We start from the raw sequence: 18,949 nt of genomic DNA, 5'->3' as shown, positions 1-18,949 counted from the left end.
ATTTCAATGATTAGTCACTCAATAAATGTTCTGGTTTAAAAAACAAAAAAATAAAATTGGATCTTACCTTCCTTTTTAAGTTTTATTTCCTTCTATTCTAACATGAACAATCTGTTCTGGCGAGACTGGGTCTCATTTCTGTGCCCACCTTCACCTTCAGCTTCCACTCTGAATGCCATTCTTACTACCCTTGGCTCATCTTGTTTTCCAATCACTGAATGAGCCTCCTTTCCTCTGCACTTTTTTCAATTTATCTTTCAAAGGAGCAGCTTGAATCCCAATTCAGTTCTTCTATTAACAATTCTATTTCCCTTCTGTCTACTTTTCCTTGTATTATATAGTTAGCACTCAATTACCTGCCATCTATTTTTTAATAGACTATCAGGGCATATTGAGTACCTACGTGTAAAATGTTCTTTGTTTCTTCCATTTTTGTCTTGAATCATGTCCTTCTAGACTTGACTTCTCTATCAGGCAGGATAGGCTAAGTTATGTAGCAGTAATAAATAAACCGCAAATCATAATGGTTTATGGTAACATAAACATATTTGTTACCTATATTACATATCTATTGTGGATTGGCTGAAGGCTGTGTTCCATGTCTGTTTGTTTTGGGACTAAGGCTGATGGAGAAGTGATATCATTGCCTAATGCAGTGACAAAGCACAAGAGATGTGGCTAACAGTGCACTGACTCTTGAAGCAAGCCCCATAGCTCTTCTGCTCACTTTTCACTGGTCAAAGCAGGTTACCTTGCCATGCCTTACTTCAAGAAAAACAAAGAAGTACAATTCTACCATATATATATATAAATATATATATATATGGGGTGTATATATATATATGTGCTATATATATACACACACCATATATATATGTGCTATATATATACACACCATATATATGTTATATATGTATATATACATATATGCGTGTATATATGTACACATATATACATGTTATATATAAACATATATATGTTATATATGTACTATATATATACACACCATATATACATATATATGGTGTGTATATATATAGCACATATATATGGTGTATATATATAGCGCATATATATGTGTTTTATATATATGTGTATATATATAGCACATATATATGTGTTTTATATATATGTGTATATATATAGCACATATATATGTGTTTTATATATATGTGTATATATGTGGTATATATATAGCACATATATATGGTGTGTATATATATAGCACATATATATGTGTTTTATATATATATGTGTATATATGTGTGTATATATAAACACATATATATGGTGTGTATATATATAGCACATATATATAAATATATGCATGTATTTAACTGAGTCAAAAGTTGCTAAATGTGATTCACAGTTATTTTCTGTTCCATTTTATTTAGCTTCATTTTTAAAAAAGTACTGGACATGACCCACTAAATTGATTTAATGACCCAATGATGAGTTGTGATATAGGATTTGAAAAATACTGGCCTAGAAGCATGAGATAAGCACCCTCAACCCTTTCTCACTCCAAATCCCATTCCCTACATCCACCTCCTCTGTATGTGTACCCTTGCTGCTGAGTACAGCTGGTGAAAAATAACACACTTATGAAGACCCAGTGGAGGTTGGAGATAATACATTTGTAGAAGTTGATCTGCATAATAGTGTTATTTGGTCTAGCAGCACCTCATGTGTCCTATCCCATCATTATCCCCTCTCAGCTAATGTATCAGCCTGCACACATAACTGAGGCCATTGGGGAACCTCACATATGCGACCCAATATGTTCTTTTAATGGTTCACCTCACATATGCGATTCAATCAGTATCTGTATTCTCTCTCATCTCCTTTCGTCTCTCAGAGAGGAAGGTGCTACATTATGATATCTTAAGTGCTCTTATTATTATTTATTCAGGTGTTCATCTGCTTCCTCCAGGAGCAGCTCTGTTTCACTGGGCTCGCTTTCTTTTTTCCTTTTTTTTCTGAGACAGAGTCTCACTCTGTCACCCAGGCTGGAGTGCAGTGGCAGACTCACAGCTCACTGAAACATCAACCTCCCTAGGGTCAGGTGATCCTCCCACTTCAGCCTCCCGAGTAGCTGGGACTACAGGTGCATGCCACCACGCCCAGTTAATTTTTGTATTTTTTTGTAAAGATGAGGTTTTCCCATGTTGCCCAGGATAGTCTTGAACTCCTGGGATCAAGCAATCTGCCCGCCTTGGCCTCCCAAAATTCTGGGATTACAGACTTGAGTCACTGCACCTAGCTGGGCTTGCATTCTAATCATTCTACCTGTTCCACTACTTTCTGGCTGCTTGGAAACCTTAGGTAAGGTATTATTTTTCTCTTGGGCTTATTTAGAGCTCAGACTATGTTGCTGCTGTTTTTTTGTTTGTTTGTTTTGTTTTGTTTTGTTTTTTTCCTGAGACAGGGTCTCATTCTGTTGCCTAGGCTGGAGTGCAGTGGCATGATCTCGGCTCACTGCAGCCTTGACCTCCTGGGCTCAAGTGATCTGCCCACCTCAGCCTCCCAAGTAGCTGGGGCTACAGGCCTGGGCCACCATGCCCAGCTAATTTTTTTTGTATTTGTAGATACAGGGTTTTGCCATGCTGCCCAGGCTGGTCTCAAACTCCTGAACTCAAGTGATCCTCCTAACTCGGCCTCCCAAAGTGTTGGGATTACCAGCGTGCACTGCTGCACCTGATCTGGTGTATCTTAAATGGCAAGAATCTTGCAGAAATGCAAGACAATGGGGTCTTTGACCTGGTAGTTGATGCTGTAGAGGCCTGTAAAGTAGAGATGCTGGAGGAGGCCTTCTGCTCTCTGCCATTCCTGTACCTTGCTAGCTTAGAAGTCAGGGAAGACATAGGCCTATCATTTGCTCTCTCCTGGCTTTTGTGGGATAGGGTGACCAGCGTACTCACACATGGAGTCAAGGTGAATCATCAGTAGGAGCCATAGTTTGCCAAATGCCAAGCTCTCTCCAGTATTCACTGCCTTTGCTTCTCACCTCTGAGTTTAGTTTACAGGGAAGGAAACCTCACATCAGGTCATTCTACTGTGACCCTGTGTAGCTACAGCCTCATCTATAACCAGTTGCCTGAAGGTCCTAGCAGCCCCATGACTCAAGAGAGGCAGATAGCTTGTGGGAATGAACTAGAAGGAGCTGCCTTCAGGATGCTTTTTTCTGGGATCCAGATTAGATAAGCGTTTGTCTAGTTACCTCATTTATTTCTTTCATTCACTGCTAAGCTTCTCACAAAATAAATTGTACCTGTTTTCTCCCTTTCCCATCTCATGTTTGCTTTAGAATCCACCGCAATGAAACATTAGTTCTACCACTTTCCTAAAAATTGCTCTGACAAAGGCAACCATTGACCTCCTAATCACCAAATCCACTGGAATCTTCATGTTTCTCAGGTCTTTCTTGATCTCTCAGGTGCATTTAATTTACCCTTGCTGACCACTCCTACTCTGTTTGTGACTCTTTCTTTGGCTCCCATGACAATATTGTCTTCTAATTCTTCTCTTATCTCTCTGATCCTTCTTAGCCTTCCCTTCTGGTTTTTACATCTCTCCCATCCTCTTAATTTTGGCGTCTTCCATAGTTTTGTTCTGTTCTTTTCTTGCCGTCTTTGCCTTGTGGTGTACTTTGCCACCTTTATGTGAATGATTCCTAAGTTCAGGTCTCTAACCCAAATCTCCCTTCCAAACTCCTGATCCATTTATGCAGTTGCCAACAGGACATTTCCACCCGGACAATCCATAGGCATTCTGAACACAACATTCCAAAACGGAAAATAATCTTTCTCAGTAGTGTTGTATAGTTCAGAGTTTAGCAAACTGAGGACCATAGGTCAAATCTGGCCTTCTGCCTGTTTTCTGTAAGGCTTGCAAACTAAAAATGGTTTCCACATTTTTAAATGGCTGGAAAAATCAAAAGAATGATAATATTTCATGACACATGAAAATTGTATAAAAATTAAATTCATCATTTATTAGGAAAGTTTCACTGTAACACAGTCCCACTCTGTTTTTGTTATTGTTTATTTTCGGTTATAGCTTTCTTGCAATGGCAGAGGGGAGTAGTTGAAACAGAGTTTGTATGGTCTGCAAAGCCTAAAATATTTACTATGCAGTCCTTTACAGAAAAAGTTTGCTGACCCCTGGTGTAGCCAAATGGACCTAGCTTGAAATCTTGGCTCTGCCATTTATTCTCCATGTAACTTGCGCAAATTACTCCTGTCAATTTCGGTTTCCTCATCTGTAAAATAAGAGAGAATAATTATATTTACCGCTCAAAGTTTTTTGTAGATTAAAAGAGATCAGCTGGGCGTGGTGGCTCACGAAAAGTAATCCCAGCACTCTGGGAGGCAGAAGTGGGTGGATCACGAGGCCAGGATATCAAGACCATCCTGGCTAACACGGTGAAACCCTGTCTCTACTAAAAATACAAAAAATTAGCCGAGCGTGGTGGCACGTGCCTGTAGTCCCAGCTAGTTGTACTTGAGAGGCTGAGGCAGGAAAATTGCTTGAACCCGGGAGGCGGAGGTTGCAATGAGCTGAGATCTCATCACTGCACTCCAGCCCGGGCGACAGTGCGAGACTCTGTCTCAAAAAAATAAAATAAAATAAAAATAAAAAAAAATGCATGTAAGACATTTGGCATACTTTGGCATAGTAGTGCCTAATGCAAATTGCCCCATGAGTGTTAACTATTGTTACTTCTCCTCAAACTTACTCTTCCTCCTGTTTTTTCTGTCTTTGTGAAAGCTGCATGGTCCACTGGTCACCCAAGCTAGAAACTCGAGAGTCATTATAAACTTTACATTCTGTTGTTGATTTTACCTCCACGAAATCTAACATGTCCATTTTTTTTTCCTTTACATTCACTAATACTGCCTTAGCTCACACCTAATCTTCTCTTGCCTGAACTCTCTCCTAACTTGTCACCCTGACTCAGATATTGTCCTCATTTCTCTCTTTTCCACGCTACTACTTGAGTGGGTATTCTAAAGTGAAAATCTAATTGCGTTACTCCCCACCTTAAAACCATGCAAGCACTTTCCATTATCTGCAGGATAAAGCCTGAACTTCTTTCACCATCCTGCGTGGTCACCTCTCTGCTCAGCCTTAAATTTAACTTCACCCCACCTTGGATCTCATGTACCTGCCTTTTTATGGCTTGACATTTCCAAGGCAACCTAAGATGTCCTTCCTCATCCTGTCAACCCAGGCAACATCTGCTTCACTTTTAACATTCAACTCAAGCATTACTGCCACTATCTCTCCCTATTTTTGTGCCGAGTTGAGTACTGTCCCCTGCTTTTTTTTAGAGACAGGGTCTCACTTTGTCGCCCAGGCTGGAGAGCAGCAGTGCAATCATAGCTCACTGTAGCCTCAAACACCTGGGCTGAAGTGATTCTCCTGCCTCAGCATCCTGAGTAGCTAGGACTACAGGTACCACTATGCCCAGCTAATTTTATTTTTATTTTTATTTTTTGTAGAGACAGGGTCTCGCTATGTTTCCAAGGCTGGTCTTGAACTCCTGGCCTCCAGTGATTTCCCCCCAACCTCAGCCTCCCAAAGTGCTGGGATTACACGGATGAGCCATTCACCCCCTGCCAGGCATTCCCTTCTTTGGGTTCTCATGGACTCTTATTTTCTTTAGTCACAACATGTAATTATGATTCTGGGCTATAAACTCCTTGAGAGCAGGATACATGTTCAAATCCCGGAGTTTAGTATAGTGGTTGATACACTGGGGAAACCTATACATGTTTATCAAAGAAGAGAATAGGCTGGGTGGGGTGGCTCACGCCTGTAATCCCAACACTTTGGGAGGCCAAGGCGAGTGGATCACCTGAGATCAGGAGTTCGAGACCAGCCCAGCCAACATGATGAAACCCCATCTCTACTAAGAATACAAAAATTAGCTGGGCATGGCGGCACACACCTGTAATCTCCACTACTCCAGAGGCTAAGGCAGGAGAATCACTTGAACCCAGGAGGTGGAGGTTACAGTGAGCCAGGATTGAGCCATTGTACTCCAGCCTGGGTGACCAGAACAAAACTCTGTCTCAAAAAAAGAGAAAGAATAAACAAATTCCTATAAATGTGTAATAGAGATACCTACATAGATACTCAAATAATAATTTATCTACCTGTCTTTTCCCTCTGTGATTTTTCAGAAAATCAAAGTGATTCTCAAAGTGTGGTCTCCCGGTACCAGCATCATCAAGATCACCTGGGGATTTATTAGAAATGCATATTTTAGGCCCTACCCTTTATGTCCTGAATCAGGAATTCTGGAGGTTGGCCCAGCAAACTGGTTCAGTAAGCCTTCCAGGTAATTTTGATGCATGCTAGAGTTTGCGAGCCACTGCCCTAGATGAGTTTTTCTCAGACTGTGACTATGGACCCTGTGTATTAGAATCACCTGGGCTGATTGTTTAATCAGCCAGACCCTATTTCAGAGTCTCTGAGTGCATGAAATAGCTGTGGTTTCAGAGCTGGCTGCACATTGGAAGTCCCCGGGGAAGTACTTAAAAACAATAGCCAGTACTCTGGCTTTATTCCCAGAGATTCTGATTCTTTGGGTTTGGTGTAGAAATTGGCACTTTTTTTTTTTTTTTTTGAGACAGAGTCTTGCTGTCTTGCCCAGGTTGGATTGCAGTGATCATGGCTCACTGCAGCCTCAAACTTCTGGGCTCAAGCAGTCTTCCCACCTCAGCCTCCTGAGTAGCTGGGACTACAGGCGTATGCCACCACACCCAGTTAATTTTTTCTATTTTTTTTTAGAGATGGGGGTTGGGGGCAGTCTTACTTTGTTGCCTAGACTGGTCTCGAACTCCTGGCTAAAGCGATTCTCCCACCTTGGCCTCTTAAACTGTTGGGATTACAGGCATGAGCCACCATACCCAGCCAAGTTTTTTTTTTTTTAAGCTCCCTAGGTGATACAAATGTACAATGTACAGCCAGGGTGGAGACCCACTGTACTGTGAACATGGGGTCTGGGGTCTAAGGCTTGTCTTCTAGTCCTGTTGCCACCATTTCCTAGCAGTGACTTTGGGCAAGTTAACTCTCAGTTTCTTGTTTGTAATGAGGATTAAATGAGGTAATATATGTAATGAGCTTAACACAGGCCTAGCCTACAGCAATCTCTTAGTAGACATTAATAGAACCCTTATGATTCCTTATGTACACACATTTAGGAACCATGTGTTCCTAAATAACCAAGTTATTTAGGAACTTATCTAAATAAGGATATTTAGAGAATATCCTTATTCCCTGAAACCCATTGAGTGCTGAAGGAATTTCTTTGCTCTTCAGCGGGTTTAATCAGGAACCATGTAAATGCCTCAACTTTCAGTTGTGCTGTTTCATCTGGACAATCAGTCCCATTTAATTCTGATGGTGGTGAGGAAGTGCAGCTGTACCTTCAGAGACACAAGAGATTGGAAGTGCTTTGTAAGTGTGTATCATGCCCCCTGGCTCATACGTGTTTAATAAGTGTATCTTTTCTTCCCGATTAGATTCCAAGGCTTGTGGGCAGGGATTGTGGCATTCTGTTTTCATATCACAGTGCCTAGCAGAGTGCCAGCTACATGAAAGACCCTCAACTTGACTGAAACGCAGGCTCTCCACCTGCCAGTTTCAGTCGTGCCTGGTGTGATCCTGATAAGGTTTTCTGAATTCCCTGTGTCCTGCCCTCCTCATCTGAGAAAGGAGGGGGTTAGTTATTTCACTGTAATTCCTGGGGCTGCTCTGACAATTAACAAACACAAATGTCCACGTAGCACCTTAGCATTTCTACTGTGCCCTCAATTTGCAAATATTAAAAGAAAATAGACACAAAGTTTCCCCACAGTTGTTGTTAGAACTCTGAGTATTTATTTTAGGTTGGCATTGCTGGTATTACCAGGTATCTTAGTACTGCCTTTTTTCACTGTGATATTTCATTGTGAATGTATAAAAAGTCTCAGTGTGAATTGTATAAACGCCCATTACAAAAAAATTAAATTTTCAGACACAACTGTTTTCTAAGACTTAATATTTCCTTTTTATTTTCTTCCTCTTGAAATTCTAAAATGACACCTATTTTCTAAGATTTAATTGGCACCTTTAAAAAGGAAAATCATAATTATGTTAGAAGCACAGAGGGCCACCATAAAAATCTCATATACTTTATGGACTAAGAGTGTGTTAAACAGATGAAAACTGTGATTTTCATCCATGATGAAATATATTCACTTTTCCCCCAGGACTTTGGTGTAGCTGTTTCAGTATTCAGGGCTTTATAATGATGGCACCTACATGATTTTTATTATTGAATCCCAATAGGAATGATTGTTACCTTTGAAAATTTTTTGGTCAGAAATCACTACATCAGAGAGCGTTTTCTCTGAACTGTTGTTAAAGCAGAACTTTGAGAGTCAGAAGTAGGTTGGAGTTATTCTCAGACTGACCTCTCTTTACTATTATGTTCTGTGCCTTGTTCTATCCCTACTTAAATCACATTGTTCTTAAATTTTTATATACACTTATTACAGTGCTTCAGGCAGCTGGTTTTTATTTTCGTTAGGATTAGTCACACTGTTCTCTGGCCTTGGCATTTGTAAGAGTTTTGGATGGAGAGACTGCTCTTGGATGCTGAGGCCTGTGTAATTTTATTAAAGTTTTCTTGGCTTGCTGAATTCACTGCTGTGGTTCTTGACAGATGAAGGGTGTGCGTGAATTGGCTGTAATTTTTTTGTTGTATCAGGCAAAACTCCACATTGGGTGGCTTTTAATAATTCAGTTTTACTTACTTTCTGAATGTTACAGCATTACATAGGACTCCTAGAAAGAAGCTGAGTAGTTATAAGTGCTCTTAGATTGTTTTATCATCATAAGATTGCCCAAATTATTTCTAAAGCTGTACTAATATATGACATGTATTTAGGTGTATGAGAATTTGTAGGATAATTCTGGCAAGTTTGAGTATTAGGGCTTTGTTACCCATTTTCAGAAATGCTCGCTTTCATAATTCATCCTTCAGGCAAGTCAATTAGAAATCACTTAATTTTCCATTGAAATTTCCAGACACATCAATGCACTTTTGTGTCTCAAAGTTGGTTTCATTTCTTGTATTTGATCAAATTCTAAAGGTAAATTTTACAATGTAATCTGCAGAGCTATTTGGAGGAAGACGTTTGGTATTGATGTTAGATCTAATTTGTTTTCCCCCTAAAAATTCTACTGAATCCTTTTCATATATCAGGTATTTGTTAAATCTCTACCATGTGCCAACTCTGTGCCAAGGGCTGGGATACTCTGGGAATAAAAAGATGGAAGAAAGTCTCTTCTTTCTGTGAGTTCAGGGTCAGTGGGGTGTCAGGTGAGTAAACAAATAGTTACAACATGCTAAAGACTATACTGGACATAGTGCTTACAGATAATTCCCAAGATTTCACCTTCTGGCCAGAGGCAGGAACAGTCTTTTTTGGGCTTTCTCTGTCTGCAGCCTCTTCTGAAAATCTGGTAAAGACTGTGATTCAGAATGCAGAGAGTGTAGGCTTCTAGTTGGTTCTCGAGGAAACAAAACAAAACGCTTTTGCACACGAGGTGGTGCTGGTGCTCTGCAGCAAGAACTAACCGCCACTTGGAGGCAGTGGAGATGGTCATCTTTTGCTTGTGCTGAAAAGCTGAGTTCTTGGGCTTTACCCTCCTTGGCCTTAGAGGGCTTTTAATTCCCAGTTACATCTACTTTTGGAATGAAAAGATCTACTTTTGGAATGAAAAGATCTACTTCATCTCTGAATCACTATTCATTTTCATCTTACAAGGGAGTGCTTTTGCTTTTGCTGAAAGTTATCAAGGCTTTCCTGGGAGTGTTCTTGAGAAATATGGTATTTGCTACCTAAATGCCCTGAGTTTTTATTTTGTTTGGTTGGCCTGACAAACTTTTGGCATAGCCGTAGCTGTTGAAGGGCTGTATTTGGAAGGGTGCAATGGAGGCAGAAGAGGGAGGTCCCAAAGCACTAAATTGCATTAGAGGTTGCTGGCTTTTTTTTTTTTAAACAATTGCTGCAGTATTTCTGGTAAGAAAAGTTATTAGGTGTTTATGGATGTTTCAAAAGACCAAGGGAAAAAAATGCAGATTCCATGGTAAAATATCCACCTGGGGACCCTTAACACTCAGAACAGAACTTAAGTTGGGAAAGCTAAGGAGTGTGATCAGCGTAAAGTGGCAGTTGTTTCTCACATGGGGTGTTAGCTGGATGCAGTCCAAGAAGAAAGGGGTTGCCAGAAACATCCCCAGGGGAGGATGGGTTGGGTTGGCCAGGTAAATCAGGAATATAGGGTTTCTTCCTATTGAGCAACACCCACCTTCTCCCTAAACAGAAAGCTCAGCCTAGTTAGTGGAGGGCTCTCTTCTCATCTGCTTCCTTGGAAGTATTGTGGGAAGCAGGTTTATAAGAGGAGGTAAAAAATCAGAGTTCTACATGGGGCACATAGAGGAAGTATTTCAGGCTAATCATTTTGGGTTGCTGTTTTAGAATAATATGATTTTTTCCCTCTTTGGAGATAAAGTTGCTTTAAATTGTTTTTTGCAGGGCAGGCGAGGGAGTGGCTTTGGCTTGGTCCACTCTTATCTGATCCACTTTGGAATCCACAGACCATATTTACTGTTCAGAATCTAGCATTTGATCATGGTTTCATTTAGCACTGAAGTTTTGGGATATTCTTTGAGGGGAGGTTTTGAACATATGTTTTTCCCCAAAATACTGTTTTGAATAGTTGTGTGAATAATTGGACTCAATGTTCATATATTTCTAATCTCTTCAGGGCCAAACTCTTAAAAACAGAGTGTACTGCCATGTAACATCTCATGATACTGCTTGTTCCTAAATTGGTTATACATATGCATTCTATATTATATAAAGTACCTGTAATATATGCATATGAGACAGTTATATAATACATTGTGCATGTGTGATGTATTCAGTATTGATATGGATATATAATGCATACTCTGTACATTAATGTATGCAGCTGCCATTTATTGTATATTGTGGGACAGCAAGCAATAAAAAGACTACTATGTACTCAGTAAAACTTAGGGTTATATATATCAGTGATTACATATTCTAAAGCTTAAATCAAATTAAACTTTAATTTGGCAGCCACTCACTGTAAAACTCTTCCCTACTCACTATTTGGCATATCCATAAGTTCAAGACAAAATTATGAAAAATTAAATAAAATCAGCCAATTCCCAACTTATAAAAGGGTTATGTTCCAAAAGTTTCTTTTAAATATTTGTTTTATAGGAACACATTCCCATAAAATTGATCATATATGATGGTTAGTTTCTCTGACTAGTCAACAAAAGCTCAATTAAACCATAATGACTTTCACAATAACTGTAGCCTGATTTCTGGGGCTTGTAGAAAGGAGCCATGCAGTAATAGAGATGAGAAGGAAGTAGGGTCTTTTGTTTTTATGAAGCAGAACAAAACCCAGGCAAAATATTTTAAAACAAGAACAATTTATATTTGGCCAGCGCCAGCTTCCTTTTCTGCACCCTTCTCCCAAGGAACCAGGACTCCCATGCTATCTTAAATGCTTCCCACCTTGTGGTTTCCCACTCAAGTCTAACATATTCCTAATGTGCTCCATGCTCTAGAATTACCCACCCCACTCACTATATCAGTGACTTAGGAAGTATGGTCCTTCCATTAACTTGCATTGGAATCACCGGTGGTGCTTGTTAAATACAGATTTCTGGATCCTACTGTAGACTTACTGAATCAAAATATCTGAGGGTGAGGTGGGGCCTGCAAATCTATCTGGATTTGTAACAAACTCCTTGAGTCACTTATGAACATTTAGATTGTGTGCCTCTGAAATGAAATCTCTCATTTCATCAGAAGAGGTAATGTTGTAAATTAGTGTTTCTCAAACTTTGGCATGCATCAGAATCCCCTGGTGGGCTTATTAAAACACAGATTGCTGGGCTCTCATCCCCTGAGTTTCTGGTTCATTTCAACCTAACGGATCTCAGACAGTGGAGCACTGAAAAATGCAAATGAGAAGTGAAGGGTTAGAAATGTTGGGTAGAGGCTGAAGCGTGTGTGTGTGTGTGTGTGTGTGTGTTGGGGTGATTGGGCATCTGAGATCTATCTAACTAGGAGTCTGACTTTTTTTTCCCTCCCAAGTCAAAGCCTGTTTTTCACAGCTTTTTTCTAATTCTCTCTAATCTTAAATCTTCCCCTATTAGTTCCAAGAGCAGTGATACTAAGAGGATAAACTGGGTGAGGAGAGGGCAGGCATTGTGCTCCATTTATTTAAATTTTCTGAAATTAGAATTTTACTTTGGACAGCAGGGGGCTCTCCTAACATTGTATAATGTGAAAGAGAGAAAAAAGTGATCCTTTAACTTGAAAAGACTAGAGTGACAAAATTTGCAATTAGGGAGTTTCTATACTATTTGATTATCAGGTTTTCCCAGAAATTATAGTAATATTTAATATACTACAAATATTGGTAAATAGATAAGAACTATACATACTGGTAAACAGATATTATATCTTTTGGTAAATAGATAAGAACAATTTGTTAAACAAATGGAGGCTTAGAAGTTTGAATCTTTACTGTAGATGTTGGCTAATAAAATTGGTAGTGTGATAATTGCCAGATGCATGGGGCAGAGATGTGAGAATTAGTGAGTTTTTAAAAGAGACTATTCCAGACTCAAGGATTTTTGTTTGTTGTATTTATTTATTTATTTTTGAGACAAGGTTTTACTCTGTCGCCCAGGCTGGAGTGCAGTGGTTGGATCGTGTGATCCTCCCACCTCAGCCTCCTGAGTAGCTAGGACTATAGGCATGCTTCACCACATCTGGCTGATTTTTGCATTTTTTGTAGCGACCGGGATCTTACTCTATTGCCCAGGGCGATTCACCCACCTTGGCCTCCCAGTGTTGGGAATATAGCCATGAGCAGCTGCGTCCAGATGTTTTATTTTCTAGACCAAGAAGCCTTCGTTCAGAGTTAATATTTCATAGGTAAGTTTTTTTTATTGCAGATGAGGTTATGAAGTGAAATTCCCAATTGTCTCTATAAAATCATTCTATAGTTCTGCCTTTTATTCATCTTGACAGAGTGAGGGAGCTTTCAAGGCAAATCAGGCTGTTTAAATAGACAATGATATTGCTCAGAGATTAGTTACTTGTGGGATCCTAGAGACACAGTGAATACCACATTGAGAAGATGACATATTTCCTCACCATTCCGAAGAAACTAGTTCCTAAAAAATAAAAGTTTGGTTTAGTAAAGAATGGAATCAAGGCCAGTTTCACGGGTCTGTGACTTGGACATTCAGACAGGGCCCTGTGCTTAGAGGAACCCCACGCTTGGTTTAATGCTTGCCTCTCGTCATCTTGAATTCTTAGTAATTTTGAAACAAGGGGACCCATATTTTCATTTTGCACTGGGCCCCGAAAATCATGCAACTGGTCCTGAATGGAATAGATGATTGTCTTCGATACTCCTGTTGACTTTTCTTTAAAGAGGTCATTCTCAGCCTTAGATGCACTTTAGAATCACCTGGTGAGATTTTAAAATCCTTAATGTCCAGGCTGCCCCCAGACCAATTATGTCACAATCTTCAGGGGTGGGTAGAGGGCATTGGTATTTTAAAAAATTCCTCATGTGATTCCAGTGTGCAGCCCAGGTTGAGAACCACTGTACATTTGGAGCCTAGCTTCTAGAACCTTCCTTCCATACTAATCTTTCCTGCTTGAATTGTTCTTGCAGTTTAATGGGTTTGTAAGATTTTAGATTCTTCACACAGCCTTATGTGTTACAAGAATAAAAATGTATAGAATTTGAATTCTTTGTATGATATGTTTTATTTTTATTACTATTAAAGATTGTGGCATTGCAAAGAAAACTATCTTTCTTAAATATGGATCTAATCACCCTTGTAGTCCCTTTAAAGTAGCAAATTAATGTACCCTAGAAAGAAAAAGCTCAGATATTTAGTGAAATTAAAACTGAACAGGGAAATAAATAGATTTTCTTCCCTTTTGCTAATGGCTGAATATTCACTAAGAAGCTTGCCCTGGCTGGGCCTGCTTCAGGTTTCATTAAATACCTCTTTTCTATCTGAAGGGTTTTTGGGGCACTAATTGTTTTTTCCTTTTGAGTCACCTGTGGGCTTTGGCAATAATCTAGAAGCGTCTGGTCTCAATCCTTCTGGATTACAGGAATTGAAGGCCCCAATTAGAGACCTGGGGTCCTGCAAGGGCAAATCCTTTTAACCTTAATTCACTGGGGGCCTCCTCTGAACAGAAGCTGTTTTTCTGCCTTCAACCTTACAAAACAGCACAAAAGGAATTGCTTTTCACTTAGTGTGTCTTCCTAAAGTTATGTATACGTACAGGTAATTTAGGGATTAATTCCAACCCTAGATATTTTACGAGGCAAGAATTATATTAAGTTATATTAAATCTTTCCACTTGTTTAGCTTTAAATTGGGCACTGAACAGAGAAATAGTAACTTCATTGCAAAGTCATTAAATGTTTAATGAAAATATTTGTAAGCTGGAACCCAAAGGTAGATGAAAAACAAAATCATCTTTTGGCTCTTGGAGCTTAGACATTCAGACTCACATGGAGGCAGCCTTTATTGCTGTGATCTATGACCAAGTTAGAATTGATGGTGAAAGCAAAGTTTAGAATAAGGTATTTTGGTATTAAACAATTTCTCTTTAGCAAATAGTTATTGGTAAGAGTGACCTACATAATTTATGTATATAATTTCAAATTTTGAAAAGTGAATTTGTTCTTTACATGTATTATTCTTTGAATTGAAATGTGTATTTTTTTTTTGAGACAGGGTCTCATTCTGTCATTCAGGCTAGAGTGCAGTAGCTTGAACAAAGCTCACAGCAGCCTCAACCTTCTGGGCTCAAGTGATCCTCCCACCTCAGCCTCTCGAGTAGCTAGGACCACAGGTGTGTGCAACCAGACCTGGCTAAGTTTTGTAATTTTGTAGAGATGAGGTTTCTTCATATTGCCCAGGCAGGTCTGGAACTCCTGGGCTCAAGTGATCCACCCACCTTGACCTCCCAAAGTGCTGGGATTATGGGCATGAGCCACCGTGCCAGGCTGAAATGTGCATAAGAATACCATTTAATGGCACTCACTGGAGACCAGATATTATGTTAGGTGTTTACACGTATTATCTCTAAATCTCAGAACAACCACGCAAACTAGTGATTATTGTTTCATTTTATTCTTTCTTCTTCAGTTTTTTAGAAGAGTTTAAGAATTGCTTTAATCCTTTAATTGCTGGGTAGAATTCAGCAGTGAAGCCATCAGATTCTGGGCTTTTCTTTGATAGGATATTTTTATTACTGATTTAAAGCCCTTACTTGTTATTGGTCTGTTCAGATTTTCTATTTTTTCATGATTCAGTCTTGGTAGGTTGTGTGTCTAGGAACTTATCCATTTCTTCTAGGTTATCCAATTTGTTGGTGTATAATTGTTCACAGTCATCTTTTATGATCCTTTGTATTTTCATGGTATCAGTTGTAATGTCTCCTATTTCATTTCTTCTGATTGAATTTGAGTCTTCTCTTTTTTGAATTTTGTTTATCTTTTAAAAAAGCCACTCTTAGTTTTATTGTTTTTTTCCTACTATTTTTCTAGTGTCTATTCCATTTATTTCTGCTTTGCTCTTTAATATTTCCTTCTTTCTACTAACTTTGGGTTTAGTTTGTTCTTTTTCTAATTTATTGAGGTGTAATACTATGTTATTTGAGATCTTTCTTCTTTTTTGATTTTGGTGTTTATTGCTATAAACTTCCCTCTTAGAACTTCTTTTTTCTGCATCCCTTCGGTCCCATTTTAGACATGAGAAAACTGATCCTTTGAGAGGCTAAATGACTTTCCCCAAATTACACAGCCTGCAAGTACCAGAACTAGGACTCTTAACTTCCTCTTATCTTCAAACTCGGCCTCTTTCTATTATACTAGAAGTTGTAGGCATAGTATTTCTTTAATGTGATAAAATACACACAACACAAAACTTACTATTTTAAGTATTAAGTGCACTTACATTATTGTGCAGCCGTTACCATTATTCATCTCAAGAATGTTTTCTTTGTCCCAAGTGGAAACTTTGTGTCTGTTAAACAATAACTCCGCATTTCCCTTTCTCCCCAGTTTCTGGTACCTCTATCCTACTTTTTGTCTCCATGAATTTGACTCTTCTAGATGCCTCATATAAGTGAAATAATACAGTATTTGTCCTTTTGTGTCTGGCTTATTTCACTTACCATAATGTCGTCAAGGTTCATCCATGTTGTAGCACATATGAGAATTTCATCCCTTTCTAAGGCTGAATAGTATTCCATTGTATGTATATACCATACTTAAATTATTTTTTAAATTTTTGTGGGTACATAGTACATATATATATTTATGGGGTACATGAGATATCTTGATACAGGCATGCAACGTGAAGTTATCACATCATGGAGAATGGGATGTCTATCCCCTCAGGCATTTATCCTTTGTGTTACAAATAATTCAATTACACTTTTTTAGTTATTTTATAATGTACAATTATTATTGTCTATAGTCACCTTGTTGTGCTATAAAATATTCATATTAGGTCTTATTCATTTTATTTTTTTTGTACCTATTAACCATCCTCATTTTCACCACCAGCCCCCCACTCCCCTTCCTAGTCTCTGGTAGCCATCCTTCTACTCTATGTCCATGAGTTCAATTGTTTTTATCTTTAGCTCCAACAAATAAGTGAGAACAGACAATGTTTGTCTTTCTGTGCCTGGCTTATGTCACTTAACATAATGACCTCCAGTTCCATCCATGTTGTTGCAAATGACAGGATCTAATTCTTTTTTATGGCTGAATAGTATTCCACTGTGTATATATATCACATTTTCTTTAACCATTCATCTGCTGATAGACACTTAGGTTGATTCCAATTCTTAGCTATTGTAAGCAGTGCTGCAACAAACATGGGAGTGCAGATATCTCTCTGATATACTGATTTCCTTTCTTTTGGGTACATACCCAGCAGTGGGATTGCTGGACCATATGATAGCTGTATTTTTAGTTTTTTGAGGAACCTCCAAACTGTTTTTCATAGTGGTTGTACTAATTTACATTCCCCCCAACAGTGTACAGGGGTTCCCTTTTCTCCATATCCTCTACACCATGTTTTATTTGTCTATTCATCTATTGATGATACTTGGGTTGTTTCTACCTTTTAGCTGCCATGAATGTTGCTGTGAACATTAGTGTTCAAAGATCTGTTAAATTCCCTTCTTTAAGTGGAATTGTTATATTATGTATTTGGCAATTCTGTATTTAATTTTTTGGAAACCAATCAACTGTCTTGAATGCATGAAATTTACATTAGGGCATGTGATTGAAAAAAATACAAATCTTCTATATAGAATGCTGAGGTGAAATTCAACTACGAAATAGCAAATGGACCAACAGGACCAGGTGTGTCTCCTTGGTTTGTGGGTTCTGATCAGGCATAGAGTTAAGGGAAATCAGTGACGGGGAACATGATGAAGTCAGTGATGGGGAACATGATGAAGAAGAGATCTTCCTTGCCTCACTGTGAGTCCTTCACCAACAAGCGGCCATCCATTTCTGTCTGGTTCTTGCCCTGGGTGATTGAACAAAAGGAGGTTTTTTTGAAAGCATGCACTGGTACGGTTATCTTTCTCAGTAAAACTAAATCCAAACATTCCTTCCAGGCCCTGGAAAGAGCAAGTCCTAATCTCTTATGAATTTGTTGTGCAAATTATAGATATACAGAATCATCCTGCAACCACACATATTGCATAATCACATTTTAAAACCAGTTGTCATGTTTTCATATCATGATATTGCTAATAGATACAGCTGCTGCTGGGCTTCTTTCTCTGTGTGGCCAGGCCAAGTAAGAACCAGTGGGGAAAAATAAAAAATAAAAACAGCATTTGGCAGGGTGGATGTTGGGCAATTAATGACTATTTACTAATAGATTTCAGCTGTGCCTCTAATGCCCTCTGCATTAATGGACATTTAATGGTGTCCTATGAATTTGCTTTGGCAATAATTGTGTGCACCCATATTCAAGTCAGCAAATATTTATTGCATGTCTGGTCTGTCCTATTATTAGGAATAAAGAAACAAAAAACTAAAGGGCACACCAATGATTACTCATATACTTTATCCCATACTTTCTCCGGTAGTTGTACACCTATAGAACTTGAAGGGGATCATAGAAGTTATCCAGTCTAATCTCTGTCTTCCTACTCTGCTTTCTCGGTGTGTTACAGGTGAGGAAACAGGCCCATAAAGATGGAGTTGTTATGAACACAGTTGGAAATCTGGGTTTGAATCCTGAGTTATGTGTGAGCCTTTTTGGGTAATGTACTTAAGCTTTCTTAATCTCAGTTTCTTTACCTGTGAAGGTGAGCCTCAGACATTCTCTTCATTCTGAAATATTCTCTCCTCTTGGCTTGTGTGATACCATACCTTTCAGATTTTTCTCCTTTTCCTCCAGCTATTTATTCTCTCCTTTCCATAATTCCTTTTTGGCTTGTCTCTTAAATATTGGAATTCTTAGAGCTCTAACCTACACCCTCTTCCCTTATTACTTTACATTCTTTCCTTGGGCAGTCTCATCCATTCCTGTCTATAGGCTGGTGACCCCTAACTCTGTATCTCCTGCCGTGAAATTTCTCCCAAGCTTCAAACCTTATACCTGTTTATCTGTGGGGATGCCGTAAGCACTTCACTTCAAACTTCACATGACCAAAACTGATCTCAGGATCTTTTCCCCGCCTTTTCCTTCTCCAGTGTTTGGTGTTTCAATAAAAGTCACATAATTCACTGAGTTTTCCAAGTTGGAAACTGAGGAATCTTTTAT

The sequence above is a fragment of the Gorilla gorilla genome, chromosome 15 (assembly GCF_029281585.2).
Source record: "Gorilla gorilla gorilla isolate KB3781 chromosome 15, NHGRI_mGorGor1-v2.1_pri, whole genome shotgun sequence".
Classification (NCBI taxonomy): domain Eukaryota; kingdom Metazoa; phylum Chordata; class Mammalia; order Primates; family Hominidae; genus Gorilla; species Gorilla gorilla.
This window is presented reverse-complemented; position numbering follows the sequence as displayed.